We start from the raw sequence: 18,330 nt of genomic DNA, 5'->3' as shown, positions 1-18,330 counted from the left end.
GCAGTGAGCTGAGATCATGCCACTGCATTCCAGCCTGGGCAACAGAATGACACTCCATCTCAATTTCTTTTTCAAAAAAGTGTGAGGTGCGAGGTGCCTCCCCCCTCTGACTTGCTCTCCTCTCACAATGTGAGGCACCTCCCCCCCTGACTTGCTCTCCTCTCACAATGTGAGGCACCTCCCCTCTCTGACTTGCTCCCCCTCTCACAATGTGAGGCACCTCCCCCCTCTGACTTGCTCCCCCTCTCACAATGTGAGGCACCTCCCCTCTCTGACTTGCTCCCCCTCTCAAAATGTGAGGTGCCTCCCCCCTCTGACTTGCTCTCCTCTCACAATGAGAACTGTCTCCTCCCTCTGACTTGCCCCCCTCTCACAACGCCATGCATCTGCTCCCCCTTTAACTTCCACCACAATTGGAAACTTCCTGAGGCCTCATCAGAAGCAGATCCTGGCACTATACTTCATGTACAGCCTACAAAACCGTGAGCCAATTAAACCTCTTTTCTTTATAAATTACCCAGTCTCAGGTTTTCTTTATAGCAATGCAAGAACGGCCTAGTACACCGCCTCTGCCTCTCTTTCCGCCATCTGCTGTTAAACACAGGTTGATCAGGACCAGGGGCCAGCATCAGATATAACCTGGCGTCCTCTGCCAAGTCCCAGGCTTACCCCACTATGGCTTGGGGACCTGCAGCTGCTTGCTCCTCATCTCTGAGGCTTCGGGGAGCCTAAAGCTGGGGTAACTTGTTCCAGCAGTCACGGGAAGCTGACACGTCCCAAACACAGCCTGGTGAGAACATAGGGCTGAGACATCGTCTCCATCACACCCCAACACACAAAGACTGACTGTGACGGGTGCTGCGCGTCTCACCCAGAGCTCCGAAGGCATTTAGTTGAGTCCTGTTCTGACCTGAGGCCTGGCGCCTGGAGAGCCTTGTCTACAACCGTCACGGAGTCCTGGGTCCTCGCTCTGCACCTGGACAGAGCGGGAGACACCAGCCTCCACTGCCAGGAAGGCCCAGGGTCCTCAGGGACCAAGAGGCAGGACACGGCCGCTCCTGGGGTCCTCGGGACGTCTGTGCCCTGAGGCGCCATCCCCATGTGCCCTTCGGGCTGGTCCAGGAGGAGGCCCTGCGGCAGCCACAGACTAGGGGGACAAAGCCCCAGGAACTCAGAACCTTGTGGGTTTTGGAAGAGGAGCCATGCAGCAAGGTCTTGACGCCTGCAAGGAGCTGAATGGGGAGCCGCGCTAGGAAGGGAGCGCAGCAGACCCAGTACTCAAATGCTGACGCTACAAAACGCACCACAGGTTCTCCGAGCTGTGGGGATCGGGGCAGTGCTGTCCACAGACCGGAGCTGCAAGAGCTCGGTGGTGGCCAGCAGGCATGTCCCCGGCAGGTGCCGCGAGGGTGCCATCTCAGCCGAGAACCACCAGGCTCCGTGCCCATCTCACAGGGAGTGAAGGAGGCGGAGGGAGCCCCGGACTCACTGGGTTCTGACCCAGACCCTTCTTTTCTGCAGGGTGGAGTCCTCCTCCAAGAGAAGCCCAGGCCTGCGTTTGGGAGACCCAGGGACACCCAGGGCCGTCGCCTGCCCCTCTCTGGGGCTCCCAGGGGAGACTTCACGCAGTGCCCAGTGTCCTCCCGCTGGGATCTTCTTGCCCCTGAGGGGCGTCCATGTCCCCCAGCACCCCAAGGAAGAGAATGAGCTGTCTTTGGTGGGTGCTGTGCTATTTTCTGTCCTTATTTCACCCAGAACTCAATCCCTGCAAATGAATTTTGTCAAAGGCCCCTTTTCAGTATCAAGGAGCAGGAAGCAATATCCTTTAAAAACCGATTGGCCATACATTTCTGCTCATTAAATAAATATTTTTACTTTGGACCCGATTGATTTTTCAGACACGCAGAACAATGGGACTGACTCACCTGTGTGCAGCTGGGAGCCTCCTTCCTCCCTGGGGTCCTTTGAAGTCACAGTGAGGCGGCCACACCTGGTGCACAGGTGGAGCCCAGCCGATAGGCACCTGAATTCTCACCAACTTCACAGAGTGTTCAGAAATTGTCTCTCACTCGGCCGACACGTCCCCTTCCTGGATCACTGGGGTGGGGTGCAAGGCATGGCATGCACCAGGGAGAAAAACGCCGAAGGGTGAAAACCAGCGGAGAGAGGGCCGAGAAAGGCTCCCCCACAGGCAGGTCAAGGAGAGAACCTGCAGTTCCACCACACCCGCCAGCCCCCGCCCAGGCAATCTCCTTGCTCTAGCATCTCAGCCTCAGCCTCTGATCCCTGACCGCCTTGCTCCCTGGTATCCAGAGCGAGGCCGGGACTCAGGGAGGGCCACGCCGATCACTTCTGTAAGGGAGGCTCTGTTCAGTCAGTCCTTCAACAAGCATGAATCCAGAGCCACAGGCACTGCTGGTCCCATCCCAGGTGCTGGTCATGGAGCGGAGAAAGCTTGAGGGCCATGGTGTCTACTGAGGGGGCAGATGACAAACCAGGAGCACGAGTCACAGCACACACTGGCGCAGCTGCAGGAAACTGGGCAGAGCCTGGCCAGGCACATAGGGCAGGCGGCTGCGGCCCTAACGTGGTGGTGGGCGCCACAGACCTTGTCAGAAGGTGTCTGAGCAGAGACATTTATTTGGTTTCATTATCATATAGAACAGAATAGAAAACTCAGACATGAAGCTGCACACCTATGCCCATCTGATCTTTGATAAGACCAACAAAAACAAGCAGCAGGGAAAGGACTCCCTGTCCGAGAGATGGTGCTGGGATAACCAGCTCAGTCACAGGCAGAAGAAGGAAACTGGACTCTTACCCTTCCCCATAGACAAAAATCAACTCTAGATGGATTAAAGACTCAAATGCAAGATGTCAAACTATAAACATCCTGAAAGACAACCTAGGAAATGCTCTTCTTGACGTTGGCGTTGGCAAAGAACTCTGGCTATGTCCCCAAAAGCAACTGCAACAAAAAAAAAGACAAGTGAGACCTAATTAAACTAAAGAGCTTTTGCACAGCAGAGGAAACTGCCAGCAGAGGAAACAGACCCCTACAGAATGGGAGAAAATATTTGCAAACTATGCATCTGACAAAGGCCTAATATCCAGCATCTACAGGAAACTTAAATCAACAAGCAAAACACAACCCCATTAAAAAATGGGCAAAGGACGGGAACAGATACTTCTCCAAAGAAGACATACAAGTGACCAACAAGTATAAGAAAATTCTCATTATCAGAGAAATGCAAATCAAAACCACAATGAGATGCCAGCTTAGCAGTCAGAATGGCGATTATTACAAAGTCAAAAAACAACAGATGCTGGTGAAGCCAAAGAAAAAAGGTGATGCTCACACACTGCTGGTGGGAATGTAAATTAGCCCAGGCCTGTGGAGAGCAGTCTGAAGATTCCTCAAAGATCTTAAAACAGAGCTACTGCTCAACCTAGCAATCCCATTACTGGGTATATACCCAAAAGAAAATAAAGGATTCTACCAAAATGACACATATGTTCATCACAGTGTTATTCACAATAGGAAGACATGGAGCCGACCCAGGTGCCCATCAATAGTAGACGACTACATAAAGAAAACGTGGTAGGTATACACCGTGAGTACCGCGCAGTCATGCAAAGGATGAAAACGTGATAGGCATACACCGTGGAGTGCCACGCAGCCACAGCCATGCCATGAAAAGGATGAAAACGTGATAGGTGTACACCGTGGAGTGCCGCGCAGCCACAGCCATGCCATGAAAAGGATGAAAACGTGATAGGTGTACACCGTGGAGTGCCACGCAGCCACAGTCATGCAAAGGATGAAAACGTGGTAGGTATACACCGTGGAGTGCCGCGCAGCCACAGCCATGAAAAGGATGAAAACGTGGTAGGCATACACCGTGGAGTGCCGCACAGCCATGCCATGAAAAGGATGAAAACGTGATAGGCATACACCGTGGAGTGCCGTGCAGCCGTGCCATGAAAAGGATGAAAACGTGGTAGGTATACACCGTGGAGTGCCGTGCAGCCGTGCCATGAAAAGGATGAGAATGTGGTAGGTATACAGCGTAGAATACTACGCAACCATGAAAAGAATGAGAATGTGGTACGTATACACTGTGGAATACTATGTAGCCATGAAAAGAATGAAAATGTGTCCTTTGCAGCAACATGGATGCAACTGGAGGCCGTTCTCCTAAGCAAATTAATGCAGGAACAGAAAACCAAATACGGCATGTTCTCACTTACAAGTGGGAGCTAAACATTGAGGACACGTGTACAAAAATATGGGAACAAAAGACACTGCGGCCTCCTGGAGGGTTGGGGATGGGGATTAAAGAACTTCCTTCAGGTATGATGCTCACCATCTGGGTGATGGGACGCTTCCTCCAAACCTCAGCATCACGCAATATTCTCATGTAACAAATCTGCACGGGTGCCTGCTAAAACTAAAATAAAAGTTGAAATTTTAAAAGTAAAGTAAGATAAATGTCATATCAGTTATTTGATCAGTCAAACGTTTCATTTAACACCTTAAATAAAAACAGTCGTAGGTATTGGAAGGATGAAGAATTGAAATGGAAGTCCACAGAGGCAAAACGGGCAAACAGTTAAAATATGTAAGCAGGTATTGTTTGTTTTGCGTAGGTCTCAATGTTGTTGTTTACACATTTGTCAGTTGATTGGTTGTTTTGGTGAATATTCATTGGCCTCAAGTAAACGGTTCATTTTCTAATTCCTGGAGTGAGGCCGCTATAAACGGTCATGTGTAGATTTTCCCGTGAAATAGACTTTCATCTCTCCAGAGTGCATGTCCAGGCGGGGGTTGCTCACTCCCGAGGGAAGCGTAGACATAATGTTAAAATACACTGCCACCTTGTTGTCTGGAGCAGCTGCCGCACATCCTCGCCAGCGCTGGGTGTGGCCATGTGTTGCCTTTTCCTTGTGCTGTTCTCAGAGGTGTGTCATGGTTCCACACGCCAGTAGTGTATTTTTTTTTTTTTTTTTTTTTACCAAGTAAAGATTCTTTATTGAGATATTTAAAATAGAGAAAGGTTGTCTCCTTGTGTGTTAAATAAAATAAATCAGATAAATGTACAAAGAAATTTTTATACTCTTGCCTTTACCCCACTCAGAATTGAGGTTATCATGTTTTTCATATTTGCCTTTTTCTAAATTAAAGGAACATAGCATAGCAGGTATTGTTGATTTCTTTCACTAATCCACCCACAGATAATTATAGTTCGGATCAGAGAGTAGTGTAGATGATCATTCCCTCGTGGCTGACGATGTCGAGCAGCTCATGTTCTTATCTGCCATGCAAATGTCTTTGGTGAATGAGTTGTTCCCTCTTTTGCCCATTATTCATCTACTTGCGTTGTGTTAAATGTGTTTGTGTTTCGTTGTCTTGGCAGGGCTGTCAGTGAGACTGACTTAAACTTCAATTCCAACGTGTTCTCTGTTATTAGATAAAAATGCTGTGGACACGTGTGTGCTGATCTTGTATCCAGCGACACTGCTGAACTCATGGACTAGTTATCGGTGAGGTTTGTCTGTCTTTTCCAGTAAATTCCTCGGAATGTTCTACATAAACAATTATGCTCTCTGTAAATAGAGATGGTTTTCTTTCTTCCTTTGTTGTCTGAATGCTTTTTTTTTTTTTTTTTTGAGACAGAGTCTTGCTCTGTTGCCCAGGCTGGAGTGCAGTGGCCGGATCTCAGCTCACTGCAAGCTCCGCCTCCCGGGTTCCCGCCATTCTCCTGCCTCAGCCTCCCGAGTAGCTGGGACTACAGGCGCCCGCCACCTCGCCCGGCTAATTTTTTGTATTTTTTAGTAGAGACGGGGTTTCACCGTGTTAGCCAGGACGGTCTCGATCTCCTGACCTCGGGATCCGCCCGTCTCGGCCTCCCAAAGTGCTGGGATTACAGGCTTGAGCCACCGCGCCCGGCCGTCTGAATGCCTTTTATTTCCTTCTCTTGCTTTATTGCACTAGCTGGTACTTTCAGGATGATGTTGGCAGGGATGGGAGTGGGGACCGCCTCTTCTCATTCCAGATTTTAGGGAGGAAGTATCCAGTTTTTCACCACTATGCGTGATATCATTTGCGGGTTTTTAATGGATACGCTCCATCTGGTTAAGGAAGTTCCTCACTGCTCCTAGTTTGCTGAGACTTTTTCCATGAATGAGTCTTGAATTTTGTCACTGTTTTTTGCATCATTGAAGATGATCATGTGTGTTTTCTTCTTTGGTCTGTCAATACAGTGGAGAGTACCGACTGAATTTCAAATGTTTAGCCTTGCATGCTACTGTCACAATTTGTGCTGGTTCTTCTATATTGCTGACTTTTGCATCTATGTTCATGAGAGATATTCGTACGTAGTTTTGTTTCTCGTACTGTCATTTGTCTGGCTTTGGCACTGGAGTAATCCTGTTTTCATAACATGAGTAGGGAAGTGTTTCTCTTCTATTTTCTGGAGGAGATTGTGCAGAATTGGTAATATTTCTTCATTACATGTTCATAAAATCTGCTACTGAAACCGTCAGTGTCTGGAATTTTCATTTTCAGAAAGTTTTTCTGCTATGAATTTCATTACTTTAATACAAAAGGGCTGTTCAGGCCATCTATTTCTTGTTGAGCGAGTTTTGGTAGTTTGTGGCGTTTAAAGAATTGGTTTATTTCTTCAAAGTTGTCAGATGTATGTGCACAGAGTAATTCATAATGTTCGTGTTTTGCCCTCTTAATGTCTGTGGGTCAATAGTGATATATCCTCTTTCATTACTGATACTGGTAATTTCTCTCTCTTTCTTCCTCACTAATCAATCTGGTTAAAGCTTTATCAATTTTACTGATCTTTTCAAAGAACCAGCCTCTAGTTTATTGATTTTTCTTTGTTGTGTTTCTGTTTTCTATTTCATTGATTTCTCTTATCTTTACTCTTTCCTTCCTTCTGTCTGCTTTCAGTTTAATTTACTCCTGTTTTTATAATTTCTTAAAGTGGAAGCTTAGATTGTTGATTTATAATTTTCTTCTGTTTTTAGTATTAGCATTTCTTCATTCTTTTCTAACTAAATGCTTCTAATATAAGCATTTAGTTCTGTAAATTTCTCTCTAAGCCCTGTTTCATTTTGCTATATTGTATTTTTCATTTTCATTCAGTTCAAGTGATTTCCAGTTTTCTGAGTCATCCTCCTCGACATTTGCATTGTCTAGCGAGTGTGTTGTTTAATTTCCACCTATCTGGAGGTTTTCTAGGCATTTTCATGTTATTGATTTCCAGTTTCACTCCATTGTAGGTTTTTTGTTATTGTAAATTTGTTCACATGCATTTTATGACCAAAAAGAAAGTGTATGTAGATGTTGTTTGGCAGAACGTTTTATAAATGTTAGTTGGGTCCAGTAGGTTCCTGGAGCTGGTCAGTTCTTCCACATCCTTGCTAATTTACTGTCCACTTTTCTATCAGCTACTGAGAGAGGAGTTGTTATGAACTGAATTGTGTCTCACAAAATTCACACGTTGAAGCCCTAACCCCCAATGTAACTGTGTTTAGAGACAGGGCCTGTAAGGAGGTGATTATGGTTGCAAGAAGTCATATGAGGGGGCCTGACTCAATAGGACTTGTGTCCTTATAAGAAGATGGAGAGAAGCCAGGAATCGTTCACTCTCCACACCAGCACAAAAAAATACCATGTGAGAACACCAAGAAGTCAACCCCTACCATGTGAGAACACCAAGAAGTCAACCCCTACCATGTGAGAACACTGAGAAGTCAACCTCACTAGTCTTCATCTTGGTCCTTCAGCTTCCAGAATGGTGAGAAAACAAGTAAAACAAATTTTAGCCCTTTAAGGCCCCAGTCTGTGGTATTTTGACATGGCAGTCCCAGCCTACTGAGATGGGAATGTTGGGGTCACCAATCCCAGTGTGGAGCTGCCTGTTCGCTTTCAGGTCTACCATCTTTGTCTTGTGTATTTGGAAGCCCTGTTGTTGGGTGCTTATGTATTTAGGATTACTAGGTCTTCTTGGGAAGTTGACCCTTTGTCATTATGCAACGTCCCTCTTTTAGTAATTTTCCTTCCTCTGAAATCTGCTTTGTCACTCCAGTTTTTTTAATTGGTGTTTGCTTGGCATATCTTTTTCTATCCTTTTACGTTTAATCTGCCTATATGTTGTATTTAAAGAGGGTTTTTGTAGACAGCCTGTAGATAAGACTTGCCATTACCCAGTCTGATAATTTCTGCCTTTAGTCAGTATGTTTAGATCATCTACATTTATATTTATTACTGATGCATCTGAATTCAGGTCCAGCATTTCTTGCATGTCCCCTATTTGGTGCCTCTGATTTTTTCCTCTTTTCCCCTTTGCATGCCTTCTTTTGGATTATTGGGATATTTTGTAGTATTTCATTTTGATTTATATGGTTCCTTGAATTCTATCTCTGTGTATTATCATTCTAAGGATTGCAATATACATTCTAACTCCTCCTCACCTTTCCAGTCTATGCAGAATTAATATTTTACCACTTCTGGCTGGAATGCTGGGATCTTGTCCCCACCGAGGCCCCTTCACTGTGCCCTTTGTCACAGTCATTGTATCACGTCTGCACATATTGAAAATTCCACCACACAATGTTGTTCATTGTCACTTTCAACAATCATATGTACTTTAAAGACTCATCTACATGCTGTCTACAAGAAATCCATTTTAAATGTAATGATATAGACTGTTTCACAGTAAAAGGATGGGAAAAGACCTATCAGACCAACATCAGTTACACAAAAATCCTTAAACAGCTCTATTCATGTTGGACAAAATAGACTCAGAGCAAGAAAGTCACTCGGGGTAAAGAGGAGAACAATAGTATGCTGTGTTTCCTTGGATATTTACTGTTTGTCTTGCCCTTTCTTCCTTCTTGGGGTTGTAGGTTTTCCTCTGGTATCTTCCCTCAGGCTGAAGTACTTGCTTTAGTATCTTTTAAACCAGGTGTCCTGGCTACAAATTATCTTAGTGCATCCTCACTGGAGAACGTCAATTTTTCTTTCACTTCCGAAGGGTGTTCTCATGTCGATTTTTCCTCCATTTCTGAAGGGTATTCTTGCCTCGATTTTTCCTTCTTTTCCAAAGGGTATTCTTGTGTTGATTTTTCCTTCTTTTCTGAAGGGTATTCTCACGTCGATTTTTCCTTCTTTTCTGAAGGATATTCTGGCATCGATTTTTCCTTCATTTCCAAAGGGTATTCTCATTTCGATTTTTCCTCCATTTCCAAAGGGTATTCTCACCTCGATTTTTCCTTCATTTCTGAAGGGTGTTCTCATGTCAATTTTCCCTCCATTTCCAAAGGGTAGTCTCACCTCGATTTTTCCTTCTTTTCCAAAGTGTATTCTTGAGTCGATTTTTCCTTCTTTTCTGAGGGGTATTCTCGCCTTGATTTTTCCTCCATTTCCCAAGGGTATTCTCACCTCGATTTTTCCTCCATTTCCCAAGGGCATTCTTGCCTTGATTTTTCCTTCTTTTCCTAAGGGTATTCTCACCTCGATTTTTCCTTCTTTTCTGAAGGGTGTTCTTGTGTCTATTTTTCCTTCATTTCCAAAGGGTATTCTCGCCTCGATTTGTCCTCCATTTCCTAGGGTGTTCTTGCCTCGATTTTTCCTTCATTTCTGAAGGGTATTCTTGTGTCGATTTTTCCTCCATTTCTGAAGGGTATTCTCGCCTTGATTTTTCCTTCTTTTCCAAAGGGTGTTCTCACATCAATTTTTCCTTCATTTCCGAAGGGTATTCTCGCCTTGATTTTTCCTCCATTTCCGAAGGGTGCTCCTACATTAATTGTTCCTTCTTTTCTGAAAGGTATTCTCATCTCGATTTTTCCTTCATTTCTGAAGGGTATTCTCAAGTCGATTTTTCCTCCACTTCCGAAGGGTATTCTCACGTTGATTTTTCCTCCATTTCCAAAGGGTGTTCTTGCATCGATTTTTCCTTCTTTTCTAAAAGGTGTTCTCATGTCGATTTTTCCTTCATTTCTGAAGGGTGATTTTTCCTTCATTTCTGAAGGGTATTCTCACCTCGATTTTTCCTTCTTTTCCAAAGGGTATTCTCGCCTCGATTTGTCCTTTTCCAAAGGGTATTCTCGCCTCGATTTGTCCTTCATTTCTGAAGGGTATTCTCATGTCGATTTTTCCTCCATTTCTGAAATTCTTGCAGATGCACAACTCTGGCTTGGTGCTTCCTTTGGTTTCTCATTTTCAATGTTCTTCCACATCCTGGTCTGCACAGCATCTGATGAGAAATTGCAGTCTGGATTATTGTGCCCTGTAGAGGATGTGTCATTTCTGTCTGACTGCTTCTCTGGAACTAATTAAATAAGTTAAACCAATGCTTTTTCTCCAGCAAACACTTGGACACCTGTCTTTTATCACCTACTTGTCACTGTGGGAAACTCAGCTCTCAGCCCAGGGGGTAAAGCAGATGTTGACAGGTGGTTAGAAATCAATTGCCCTCTCTGGCTGACATGAGCCCCAGGGAGCATGTTGACTTATCAATGACCTTTGGGGAAAGAGCAGTATCAGGTCCAGAGAGAGGGAACCACTCCCCAGCTTGTGCAAAAGAGGAGGCACGCTATTGTGGGTACGATTGTGTCCCTCCTCAAAAGGTATGTCCAAATCCCAACTCCCAGTGCCTTATTTGGAAATCAGGTCTTTGCAGATGTCATTAAATAAGATGAGATCACACTGGACTGGAGTGAGCCTAATGATGACACCCTTATAAGAGGGAGAAATTTGGACACACAGGCAAACAGAGAAGGAAGGCCAGCATAGTGGGATGTTATTGCAAGGCAAGGACAACCCGGGATTGTGGACAACACCAGAAAGGGAAAGAGGCAAGGAAGATTCCTCCCTGGAGCCTTTGGAGGGTGCATGGTCCTGTGGACATCTTGAATTACACCTCTGGTCTCTGAAACAGTGACAGAATACACTTCCAGTGTTTCCAGTCATGCAGTATGCAATAATTTGTTATAGAAGTCCTAGGAAACACATACACACACCTTTTCTTTGTTTATTTAGCTTCTTTGTCCTTAAATCCCATAGGCCTGCTTTGGCCAAAGATGCAGATTCCCACTTCTTGGTCATGAAGAGAAGGTTTCCCTGGCCTGGCCACATTGCTTTTTGGTTCAGCCTCATTGCTGGCTTAGGGACAGCAGGAACTTGTCCCCAGGAGAGGTTCTGAGGGAAGCAAGAGGCTCTGTAGCCTCTCGCCAGAGGTCTGGGGTCTCTTCAGCATGGACAGAATTGAATGAGTGAATGGTCTGCTCCTGAGTCCCACTAGCTAAATGAGGGGTCAGGCTTTGCTTTCCACCCTGAGTGTGAGTGCAGCTGCCAGGCTCCCCATCACAGCACAGGGTGGCCCATGGATGGGGCAGTGCCTCTTCCACAGGAACGTCAGCAAAGCCACATCCTGCAGCCATAAGGTGGCTCCAGTGGTCAGTAAAGATCTGGCCTGGGCAATGTGTGGGACTAGTGGGACATGTCGCAGAACAGAGTGTCTAATGGCAAAAGGCTGGGCTGTGACTTCTGCCCTGGGCCAGGGACATGCATGGTGTGTCTTTTTGTTTTCGTTGTTGTTGTTTTTGAGACGGAGTCTCGCTGTCACCCAGGCTGGAGTGCAGTGGTGTAATCTCAGCTCACTGCAAACTCCACCTCCCTGGTTCAAATGATTCTCCCGCCTCAGCTTCCTGAGTAGCTGGAATTACAGGCACGCACCACCACACCCGGCTAATTTTTGTATTTTTAGTAGAGACAGGGTTTTACCATGATGGCCAGGCTGGTCTCAAACTCCTGACCTCAGGTGATCCACCTACCTCAGCCTCCCAAAGTGCTGGGATTACAAGTGTGAGCCACCGCACATGGCCCACAGTGCCTCTTTATATATTAAACTGGAAAACAAATCAACCCAGGAAATTCCACTTCCAAAAATGGAAGTCTAGGTCATCTATACCCACCCAGATGCCAAGGACAACTGGAACACTTGGACAAAATAGAACCATATGCTTGAAGGCATTGGAAACCAACCAAGTAGTGTAGAGATGCCTGGCCTGTAGCGAGGGAAGAGAAATGTGACTGTAGGTGGGTGAGCCTGGGATCTGGGGACATGCCTTCTATGGGCCATGCCAATTCCAGGAGCAGTGGCTAAAAATCAGCACCTTCCTTTTGAAAGTACTTTGGGGTCAGGGGACAAGTGTTGGCACAAACACCCAGGAGGAATAAAGTTTCTGCTCTGTATCCCCTGCTTGAGAAGAGAACCTATATAGCTCTTCATGGGCATAAAAAGTAAACTGAGGTCAACCAGCCTGCCAGGGGCTGCAGCCCAACTCCAAGTCATCTGGGAACTCCAGGACACCCCGTCCCTGATGCTGGGTTAGTGTTCCCAGACCGCTGGTGTGTCTAGGTGGGGAGGCACGAAGCCTTAAAACTCTGCTTACTTTCTCAGCTGGGAAGCAGGTAGCCTGGGGCAGGTTTGCAGCCCTGCTCACCCACTGCCTAGAGACAGACTTTGAGACTTTGTGCTGTTGGGGGTGGGGGTGAGTGGCAGGAGTGAGACTGGCCTTGCTGGCTGTGTGGAAGTGGGTTGAGGCCTGTCACTGAGTGCTTCCCCACACTTCCCTGGCGACCTGTCTGACACAGCAGAGAACATAACTCCATTGACCAGGGAACCACGCCCCATCTCCCACAGCAGCTGCAGCAAGCCCACCCAAGGAGAAGCTGAGTTCAGACATGCCTAACCCTGCCCCCACCTGGTGGTCTTTCTCTACTGTTCCTGGTAGCTGAAGACAAAGGACATAATTTCCTGCAGGCTCTAGAACAAACTTGTATCTTCTCTATAAAACCGCAGCTGATGCACTCTTGAAAGCACCACCTCCTGACTGGAGACCAACCTCTACCAAACCAGCACACTTAACGACACTACAACCAAGGACCCTCAGAGTCCACTTCACTCTCCTGACACCTCCACCAGCGCAGATGCTGCTATGCGTGGCTGAGAGACCTGAAGACAGAGCACGTCACAGGACTCTGTGCAGTCACTCCCCTGTACCAGCCTGGAGCTTAGTAGCTCCAGTGGGTGACTAGACCAAGAAGAGCAGAACAATCACTGCAGTTCAGCTCTCAGGAAGCCCCATCGCTAGGGGAACGGGGAGAGCACCACCTCAAAGGAACACCCTGTGGGACAAAAGAATCTGAACAGCAGCCCTTGAGCCTCAGATCTTCCCTCTGACATAGTCTACCAAATGAAAAGGAACCAGAAAAACAATTTGAGTAATACAACAAAACAACATTCTTTAATACCCCCAAAAGATCATGCCAGCTCACCAGCAATGGATCCAAACCAGTAAGAAATCCCTGAAGTGTCAGAAAAAGAATTTAGAAGGTCTATTATTAAGCTAACCAAGGAGTTACTGGAGAAAGGTGAAGTCCAACTTATGAATTTTTTTAAAAAATGATACAAGATTTGAAGGGAAAAATCTCCAGTGAAATAGATAGCATAAATAGAAATCCACATGTTAGACACACTACAGTTAACTACAGAAAGCCAAAATAAAAATAAATATCATAAAAGCAACCAGCATACAAAGTAAGATTACTTTAGAAGGAGCAAAAATTTGATAGACATCCAACTTCTCAGCAGAAACAATGGAAGCCAGAGGACAATGCAATAAAATCTTTAAATGGTGTGAAAAAGAAAAAATAACTCCCAGCCTAGGATATTACACCCAGTAAAAATATTATTCAAGAACAAAGTTAAAATAAAGCTATTTTTATAACAAAGACAAAATAAAACAAAACTGAGAGAACCACAAAGATGCTGGTAAAGCAGTAGGGGGAAAAAACAATCTTTTCAGAAAATGGTCAGTTTTATGTCTCCTCCATGGAAACGTGGATGAAATGCAACCTCCACCTGACATGGGCCCCTCTTCTGAACCCAGAGACAACAGCTAAAGCTGGCAGGTGCCCCTTGTCAGAGTTCTTGGTTTTAAAACAGTAGTAGTTCCAATATTTTCCCTTTGTTCCCCCAGCCACAGGCATAGTAGCTTCCTCTAGTAGCCTCTGCCTTCAAGATATCTTTTAGTTACCTGCTAAACTCCAAGCCTGCTTAACAATCCTTCATTTCAGTTTTCTGCGCTCAAATAATTGCTGTGGTTTCTGTCTCTTGATTGTGCCCTCACTGATACGTGGGGTTCATGACAACCTGTTATTGACTAAAATGGTAATCTATATTTTCTAATATAAATAATATATTCATGACAACACATCAACATTCTTAAAAGAAAATTCTTTTAGGATATTGGGGGAACATATCTAATTATACCTAACATTCACTTGTTTGGTTACAGGAAACTCTGAGATTTTATGGAAAACACTATAACCATGATTCATTAACTTATTTAAAAAGCGTTTATCATCCTAAGAATATTTTCAGACTCTTAAAGGCAAGGATTGTGCTTTTTCCTTTGGAATTTTGTGGACTGAAATAGAAATGGGAATTAGAGACAAAAATTCTGATAACAACTCTATCACTAGCTAATTGTGTCTTGTATCTTGGGCAAGTCACTGTTCCTCTTATTTAGGCAAGTTCCTTCTGCAGCAAAATTGGAAAATTAAACAGCATAATTGTTCAGGTCTTGTCAGATATATGACTTTTTGCTATAGAATTCAACACGTTAGAAATACATCAGGCAGCCAGTAAATGTTTACAACAGAGGTGATATGGTTTGGCTGTGTCCCCACCTAAAGCTCATCTTGAACTGTAGTTCCCATAATCCCCACATGTCATGGGAGGGACCTGGGGGGAAGTCATTGAATCATGTGGACAGTTACCCTCATGCTAGTCTCATGATAGTGAGTGATTTTCACAAGATCTGATGGTCTTACAAAGGGCTTCCCCTTCATTCTGCACTTCTTCTTGCTGCTGCCATGTGAAGAAGGACATGTTGGCTTCCTCTTCCACCATGATTGTAAGTTTCCTGAGGTCTCCCCAGCCCTGTGAAACTGTGAGTCAATTAAATCTCTTTGCTTCATAAATTACCAAGTCTCAGGCAGTTCTTTATAGCAGCATGAGAAAAAACCACTTCAAGAGGAAATGCATTTGAATATGCCCACTTTGGTGCTAGCAGCTTCCATGGTGCCACAACCTGACGATGCCTCCATGCCCCCTGGTATTCACTTCTCATCACACTAGGTTGGACCCATGCCAAATGACAGTGGCAGATGTGGTGGGTGTCACTTCTGAGATCAGGCTGTGGAAGACCATGGCTCCATTCCACGCTCACTCTCACATCACTGGCTCTGGGAGATACTTAAGGAGAGAAACTATTAAGTTGGTGCAAAACTAATTGCAGTCTTTGCCATTATTTTTGATATTTTAATAGCACCTCCTGCCAAACTCATTCGAGAGACCTCAAAAGCAGGTCTGCAGCCCCAGTCGAGCCTTCAAATTACCACAGCCCCAGGCATGAGCTGGACAGCAGCCATGTGAGATCCCCTGAGACAGAACCACCCAACTACACCACTCCCAGTTTCTTCACCCACAGAAACTGTGAGATGGTGAGTGCTTGTCGCTCAAGCTGCTGAGCTGTGCGGATTTGTTACACAGCCATGGATAATGGATACACTTTTCAACAGGACAGTTAGGGTGCAGCCGAGGTGGAGGCGTGAACTATGTGGGCAGCTGATGCCTTCCTCTCCCTCTTGCATCTGAATGATGGTTTGGGAGCTTCTGTCTTCAAAGCCAAAATGTGTTCCCGATCACATTATTTATGACTTAGCAAGGCAATGGTGTCACTGCAAGACAAGGACATAGATCACAGCATCCTGAAATCGAGAAAACACCTGACTCGAATTCATGGTTGAGAAAGCAGCATCTGCTGAGCCTGGCACTCCTGAGGATGCCTTCCTGGAGGCTTCAGTGTCAGACAGTGTGGAGTTATGCTTTTCCTCTTTCTGAGGCAGAAAATTCCAGAGCTGGTGAACTGCAGGATGACCCCCCAATGTGCTGACAGTTGTGGGCATGGTGGGTGCCGAGAATAACACACACCCTCTACTTTCCAGCCTGGATGGGCTGTGAGTCCACTGCCACCTCAGGGTTGCTGCTCAGAGAACGAGGCACAGCCTGGGCTCCATTTCACACATGTGCAGGGAGCAACCTGGGGCATTCTGTGGATTTGGGAACAGGTATGATTCCTTGTTCATTTTTATTTCAAGGTTATAGACTGAAAACATCATGATCATTTCTGACCCTGATGCCTTGACAGACACAGAAGGCCTCACACCTGTGCCCTCCCCCAAAGATTTCATAGGAAACCTCAACAGAACATCTTTGTCACCAGTTCATTTTTGCCCACACAACATTTTGACGTGTCGCAGAAACACAGCACAGCACTGGCAGGTGTTCTGCAGGAAGACACGTGTGTGAATGATGCGTCCATAAAAACAATGTAAGACAGTTGACAAAAATAACAATTAGTATCAGGAGGCTTGGCCGCTGGGGCAAGATGTAAAACTAGGCTAGAATCTTGGCTGTACCCACCGCTGTGCTCTGGGGCAACTCACAGGAGCGTGTTCTCCAGCAAATGTGATGGAATGAGGTTGTTACTGGACACGGTGGCTGCAAGACCATGCTTCCGTCTTTCCCATAACAGCCCTGTCTGCTGCCTGACAAATGTTGGAAGGACAGACAGGCCGAGACCGGAAGGGTCTGTGCCGCACCCCGGACTCCCACCCTCTTGATAAATCCAGGGCCTGGTTTTCACTGCCTTGTCCGGATGAGCCAACCAGCAAGGGATGCACCTGAGTCTCTGTGTGAACTGTGCAGAGCTCTGCAGGCAAGCCCACGTATGGAACATGCCACCTCCATGCATGGAACACACCACCTCCACATACAGAACATAGGACCTCCATGTATGGAACAGGCCACCTCCACGTATGGAACATGCCATCTGCATGCATGGAACACAGATCCTCCACATATGGAACACACCACCTCCTGGCATGGAACATGCCATCTCCACACATGGAACATGCCATCTCCACACACAGAACACTCCACCTCCACACGTGGAACATGCTACCTCCACACATGGAACGTGCCACCTCCACATATGGAACACACCACCTCCATGTGTCAGGGCCTGCTCTGTGCACTGCAAGGTGGCCTGGAAGGATCCGGAAGAGTAAGTTCACAAGCAGGTGGGGGCGGGGCAGGAGCCGGGCGCCTGGCATCCTGATCAGGTGAGTCTGCTCAACGCTTGTGTCTCCATGTTTGAGACACTCTTCCAGGAAGGTGGGGTACTGAGAGGGCCCCACCCCACCCTGAGAAGCTGCAGCCTTGGAAGGCCCAGGAAGTAAGAGCACCCATTAGCTCAGAATAGTGTGTACTGTTGCATAAGGTGCAATGTCTATTAATAATAATTTACCAATATTGGCTCATCCGTCTAACCAGCATTCCACACAAACGTAAGATTTAATAAGGGAGGGAGGGAGGGAGGGGTACATGGGAACCTCTGTCTTCCTGCTCACCATAACCCTAAGACTGCTCTAAAAATAAAGTCTACTAATTTTTCTAAAAACACCTATGGAGTGATGTCATTGCCTTGTGGGTCTCAGGGGTGAAGCTGTCCCCAAAGCTGCAGCACCCAGAGGCCACACAGCAGCCCCAGGTGCCGCAGACCCTGCACGGTGCCCAGCCAGTCTCCCAGGACTCTGACCCAGTCAGGCTGTCCAGGGCACCTCCCGTGGTCTGGTTGCCCCGGGATCAGGTCTCTGCAGGGATGGGCAGGACTCTGTCCCCCAAGGCCTGGCACCATGCCAGCTTGAGGATGTTCAGCCAGCACCTGTACCACAAATGCCATCCACCAGGAGGGCAGGGGGCCTGTTGGGCACCACTTGGCCAATGAAACCAGGATCTTTGACAAAAAGATGCTGTCGAATGTGCAGCCCACAGTCAGCTCAGCATTTATGAGGCTCTGCTTGCCCCTGCAGAGCCAAAGGGCTGAGCACCTTGTAGAGCGGGCACAGAGAGGGCACTTGGGCCAGTGGGAGCTACAGAGAAGGGGCAGGCGCCCACTGAGCTGCTGCAGCTGGACATCAGGATGGACGCAGAAGGTGAGGGTGTCAATGGAGAAATGATTCTAAACAGTGAGTCACAGCTGCCCGCACCCTCACACGCTGCCCTCCCCACCCCCACCACCTTGCAGCAGAAGCTGAGGGGGTGGTGCAAGATCAGCCAGGAAAGGGCCCTGACCCCAGGGGCTCAGCGGAAAGTGCAGTGAACCGTGCCTTAGTGG

At 46.6% G+C, this 18,330-nt stretch overlaps 1 pseudogene; it reads left to right on the top strand.

The window, feature by feature from the left end:
• The first annotated feature begins 1,099 nt into the window (after nucleotides 1–1,099).
• LOC112625741 lies at nucleotides 1,100–1,707 on the top strand (annotated as a pseudogene).
• The last annotated feature ends 16,623 nt before the right edge of the window (nucleotides 1,708–18,330 follow it).

Source organism: Theropithecus gelada, chromosome 6, assembly GCF_003255815.1.
Source record: "Theropithecus gelada isolate Dixy chromosome 6, Tgel_1.0, whole genome shotgun sequence".
Taxonomy (NCBI): Eukaryota; Metazoa; Chordata; class Mammalia; order Primates; family Cercopithecidae; genus Theropithecus; species Theropithecus gelada.
Note: the sequence above shows the minus strand (reverse complement) of the source record. Positions and strands in the feature narration are given on the sequence as shown.